Below are 6,000 nucleotides of genomic sequence, written 5' to 3'. Positions count from 1 at the left end.
AGAGAATGGTCGTAAAAATAGTAAAGATATTTCTGTGACTTTCTCTGGTGATGTGGGCAGTGTGGGGTCCCGTCCAAGGCGGTTCCCTCTGTTTAGATTCTTCTGTTTGCTGGTCTCTTCAGTGTCTGATTTCCGCCCTGACACAAGGGGGCGGTGGTGGACCCTTTTTTCTCTCTTTTTTAGGCTCACCTGTTCCGTCGCGCTGTGCGGAGGGAGGGATGCTGCAAACAAATCACACTGGCGTGTGCTCGCAGCGTCTCAGGCCCGCTGGGCCTGCCCCTACACACTGCTCAGGCTCTACGTTGCTCCGCCAGGAACCGTCTGAGGCCAGCCCTAGGCTGCATGTGCCTCCCCGGTCTAAGCCGCTCAGGCTCGGCTCTCAGGTAGCCCTCAGAGGCGCAAATTTGGTTGGGCCTGCGTTTTGTGCCCTTCCTAGGACTGAGTAGCTCAGGTGTTTGGCCAGCGCAGTCGCTGCGACTTATCGCCTTTCCCTGCTGCTCAGTTTTCCGGGTGTACCACTGGCGCCCCTTGTCAGGCGGATGGTGACTGTCCAGGACCCCAAGAAGTCTTAGCAAAGAAGCCTGCTTGCAGTTTGGTAGGCAAAGTCTCTCCGGGGCTGCAATTGCCCCCTTCCAGCCCTTACGGCTCAGGCTGCCTGTCACCGGAGGGGGGTGGTCTGCAGCCGGCTATTTCTGTTCCGTCCTTTGTTCTGTGCACAGTCCTGGCAGTGTCTTATGTTAGAGCTTTTCGCGTGGTAGCTTTCCCACAGACTGGTATGCTAGCCCAAGTTAGTTCACTCTGGTTACACTCACAGCATTCTATCCCGATTCTTAAAAAGCACTGCAGCCCACGCCTCCCTGCCCAGCCCCCACTTGCTAGTGGCGGATGCAGGCGCCTGCGCTGCTTCTCCGCTGGGGGAGTTACTGTTGGGCTTGTAATCTGGTTTCAATTTTTTATTTATTTGTTTTCCCTGTCACGTTGCCCTCTGTGCTTCCAAGGCTCGCCACAGACTCCGCAGTGAGAGTGTTTCCTGGTGTTTGGAAACTTCTCTCTTTTTAAGACTCCCTTCCCAGGCCAGGACCCCCTTCCCGGGACGGAGCTCCCTCTCTACCTCCTTTGTCTCTTTTTTCATCTTTTATATTTTTCCTACCTGTTTTTGAAGACAATGATCTGCTTTTCTGGGTGCCTGATTCCTGTGCCAGCATTCAGAAGTTGTTTTGTAGAGTTTATGCAGCATTAAAATGTTCTTTTGATGAATTTGTGGGGGAGAAAGTGGTCTCCCTGTCCTATTCCTCCGCCATCTTCTGACTAACTCTTAAGGCTCTGGTTGCCCGAGGAACCTGATTTGGGCATGAAGGAATGCTGCCCCCTTGTGGCTGTTTTCCATAACAACACCTTTAAAACTGCAGTTCAGCTCAGCTCAGTTCATTTCAGTCCCTCAGTCCTGTCCCATGGACTGCAGCACGCCAGGCCTCCCTGTCCATCACCAACTCCCGGAGTTCACTCAAACTCATGTCCATTGAGTCGGTGATGCCATCCAGCTATCTCATCCTCTGTCATCCCCTTCTCCTCCCACCTTCAATCATTCCCAGCATCAGGGTCTTTTCCAATGAGTGAGTTCTTGGCATCAGGGGGCCAAAGTATTGGAGTTTCAGCTTCAGCATCAGTCTTTCCAATGAATATTCAGGGCTGATTTCCTTTAGGATGGACTGGTTTGATCTTGTTGGAACTGATGGGCACCTAATATTTGCAAGGCCTTTGGGGCTGTAAATGACACCTGCCCTCAAGCAATGTCCCTGGGTTAATTACCAAAAAATAATTCAAAACAGGGCTGACTTTTAAGAAGCCAGTTTCAAGAGGTAAATTGTATTCACAACAGGTAAAGTGTTAGAGTACATGCAAAAACCCTCCACTAACTACTAAATCAATGCAAATCAAAACTGTAGTGAGAAATCACCTCCCACTTGTCACAGTGACCATCATTAAAAAGATCTCCAAATTCCTGAGGAGCATCTGAGTGTTAGTGTGTCTTAGTCTCTCCAAGTTTCTCCCAATATAGTAAATGGTACCAACTTCCACCTACTGACTAGGCCCTGGACCCCTGAAAAGCATATCAGTGTTAGTGTGTCTTCATTTCCCCAAGTCGCTCCCGTTTTAGTAAATGATACCAACTTCCACCTACCAATCAGGCCCCCAAACTCTGAGCAGCATCTCAGTGTGAGTGTGTCTTCTCCTCAACTCTCTGCCATGTTAGTATATGGTCAAAACTCCCTCTTACTAATCAGGCACTAAACCCCTGGTCAGAATCCCAGTGTGAGAATCTCTTCTCCTGCACTGAGGGTGTAGGGTAGAGGGGGTCCTCCTACGTCTTGGTGAGGGGACACGTGGTGAAGCCACCACGGAAAACAGCATGAAGCTTCCTTAAAAAACTAAACACAGATCAACCATAGGATGAGGCAGTCCCACTGCTGGGCTCAGATCTGGAGAAGACTAAAATTTAAAATGACAATGTATCCCTGCTTTTAGGGCAGCACTATTTATAATAGTGAAAACATTAAACAAAGTGTCCATTGACAGAACAGTGAAGACCGAGTGGTGCATTGCACAATGGGATATTATTCAGCCATGAAGCAAAAGCATGCCACCGGCAGCAGCATGGATGACCCCAGAGATCATCACACTAAGTGAAGTAAGTCAGAGGTAGAAAGACAAATATCGTAAGATATCACTTACCTACAAGTTCATACAAATGAACTAATTTAAAAACAGAACCAACTCACAAAGTTAGAAAACCAACTAGTCATTATAAAGAAAAACAGTTAGGTGGGAGGGATAATTAAGCCTGGTGCTCGGTCACTTCAGTCCTCTCTGATTCTGAAACCCCATGGACTGTAGCCCATAAGGCTTCTCTGTCCACAGGATTTCCCAGGCAAGAGTACTGGAGTGGGTACAATTTTCTTCTCCAGGGGTCTTCCTGACCCAGGGATCGAACCCTGGTTTCCGGCCTTGAAGGTGGATTCTTTACCATCTGAGCGATGTGAATGCTTCTGAACCTGACGCTCCCTCTCAGCATCCAGCTCACAGGGCAATCCGTCCGCTCAACATGCTGAAGAGCATCTCAGGGTCACTGTGTCCTCTTCTCCCCCAGTCTCTCCCACCTTAGTAAACGGTACCAATCTCCACCTAGTGATCACTTTCCAAATCCCTGGACAGCGTCTGTGTGTTAGTGTGTCCTCTTCTCCCAAAGTCTCTTCTGTATTAGTAACTGGTACCAACCTCCACCTACTGATCGGGCCCAAAGGTCTGAGCAGCATCTCAGCATGAGTGTGCCTGCTTCTCCCCAAGCCTCTCCCATGATAGTGAATGGCAGCAACTTCCAGGTACTGATCAGGCCCCACACCCCTAAACAGCATCTCAGTGTGAGTGTGTCCTCTTCTCCTCAAGTCTCACATGTCTTAGTAAATGGTATGAACTTCCACCTTCCGATCAGGCGGCAAATCCCAGAAGAGCATCTGGGTGTTAGTGTGTCTTATTCTCCCCAAGTTTCTCCCAATTTAGTAAATGGTACCAATTTCCACCTACTGATGAGGCCCTAACCCCTGCAGAGCACCTTCTCCAAAGGCGCAGCCCCCATGAGGTTTGTCCCGGGTGCAGGGGCAGCTGCCTGAGTCTAGCTGGGATCGTGGGTTCCTTTTCCTTCAAACAAGCTGTGTGGCCAGTGGCACTCGAGTTGGCTCCACCCGTGAGTCGTTCCCATGTCCCGGGGGACCCCAAGTGGTGTGGGGAAAGGGCACAGCAGCTGGGGCTGCAAGTCCACGCCAGCCTCTGCAGGGAGGTCCTGCCAGTGTGGACAAGGCCCTGAACCCCTCCCCACAGGGAGGAGAGCCTGAGTGGATGCCCTCAAAGTGCTGCCTCCCCCGGGGGGCAGCATCAGATATCACCCCCCCGGACAGGAGCAGCTGGACAGGCAGGGGCCTCACGTTTGTGCTCTGCCAGCCACTGTAAATTCTGTTCCTTGTCACCCTGCTTCAGCGCTGGCTATGCCAAACTTTATATGCTGAGCCAAGTCTTTCCATCTTGTCCAATCCTTTAAGACCCTCTGGACTGTAGCCCACCAGGCTCCTCTGTCCATGGGATTCTCCAGGCAAGAATACTGCAGTGGGTTGCCATGCCCTCTTCCAGGGGACCTTCCCCACCCAGGAATCGAGCCTGCATCTCTCATGCCTCCAGCATTGGCAGGCGGGTTCTTTATCACTAGTGCCCCCAGGGAAGCCCTGTTCCAAACGTTAGGACCATAAATAAATGCGACTGTGTTCTAATATATGCATGTGCTTCTTTCACTGGCTCTGTTGCGTCAGGGTCGTAACCGGTATACCTCCCCCAGGGACCTCAACCCCCGTGACTTTGGGGGATGGGGCCCTGGGCAGCAGAAGCCCTCTGGGGTCTGCCTGGTCCACATCTTTGTCTCCTGCCCTGCGGTGGCGGGGGGGGGGGGGGCATCAGAGAAGGTTCCCCACCACCTTCCACACACACATTGCCTGCCTGACAATACTGGGGTCCCCCCTGGAGCATAACGCCTCCCCACAACCCTCCCAAGGGAGGCACTGCTGAGGCTCTGAGGAAACAGCAGGCAGGACTGTCCCTCAGGGGGGAGTCCAACCTGGGTGGAGGGGTGGAGGGCCCAGCCCACGTGGGTCCCCAGGCACCGCAGCCCCAGCCCTATGCTCACTCTCACCCTCATGTTCCTCCCCACCCCCACGCACCTGCACCCCCGCCAGGCCCCACCTCCTGGAGTCCAGTGGCCCCTGACCCTACCCTCCCAGGGTCCTTTCCACCTTTCCCTCCTCTTGTCTCTTGATTTGTCTTGGTGTGTCTCTGACTCTCTGTTTTTCTGTCTCTCTCTCTGTCCACCATGTCCCCTCCCTAGCTCAGTGATCATCTGGAGAGTCTATGAGCTCCTAGATGATGCTGAAGTCAGGGTGGAGGGAGCGTGCACCTTCAAGCCACTGGATGATGATCTAACGCCCGTCAGAGCTGGCAGCTGTAGGAAGGAAAAACTTTTTCCCTGCCCATCTTGGGCTGTCTTCTGGGCCTCTGTAACAAAGAACAGATTCACAAGAGAAAAGATTTCAGGTAAGCTTTTATGACATGGGAGCCCTCATAAGGAGATGAAGACCCCAGTGGCCTAAGTGTTTCTGTAAGCTGAGAGACGAGGTGACTGTGGAAAAGTAACTCAACACACAAGGCAGTAACATTAACAAGGAACCATCCTGACACCCTCTCCAGTGATGAGACTGTCTCTCCTCCCAGTTCAGGGAAAGTGGCTCACCTTCCTGCGTTCAGGAAGGGGATCCAAGCGCCCTTAGCTCAGAATACTCTTGCGTGTTCAGGGGCACACATTCTGCCACCCTCCAGAGCGAGGAACCAGGCTCCAGGCTGTGGGAGCGTCAGGGTCCCAGGGTCCCCACCTCCCCTGCAGCCCCGCATACTGCATGGGCCCCGGGGCTGCAGGGGGTTCTGTCCAGGGAGGCCCCGCAGCTGGGAGCACATGGACCGGTGGGGGCTCAGGCGAGTGTGGGATGGCGGGGGATGGCTCCCAGCCTGGGTCCTCACTGACAATGAAGTCAGGTTACGGTTAGGCCCCTCAGGGGCCTTTATCTTCTCCTAAACTCAGGAGACAGTTGTTGGAGAGGCCAGCCTATGCTCATTGCCACATCCCTAACTCTGGACTCGGGGCCAAGGGAGGGACTTGGGCCCAAGGGTCCAAGGAAAGGCTTGCTGCTGGTCCCTCCAGCTGTGGAGCCAGCCCAGGGCTGGGGCAGACCCACTCCCTGGAGGGGATGGGTGCCCCCAGGGCAGGCCACACTGGAAGTGAACCCTGGCGGCAACGCCAGGGCCCCACGCCCTCCCCCAGCCAAGCACCAGAGGAGCTCAGCTTTCCCCAGCTGAGCGCCTTCAAGACAGGCCGGCAGCAGCCAGACACCTCCACAGCCAGAGCCA

This window comes from Ovis canadensis, chromosome 16 (assembly GCF_042477335.2).
Source record: "Ovis canadensis isolate MfBH-ARS-UI-01 breed Bighorn chromosome 16, ARS-UI_OviCan_v2, whole genome shotgun sequence".
Classification (NCBI taxonomy): domain Eukaryota; kingdom Metazoa; phylum Chordata; class Mammalia; order Artiodactyla; family Bovidae; genus Ovis; species Ovis canadensis.
Note: the sequence above shows the minus strand (reverse complement) of the source record.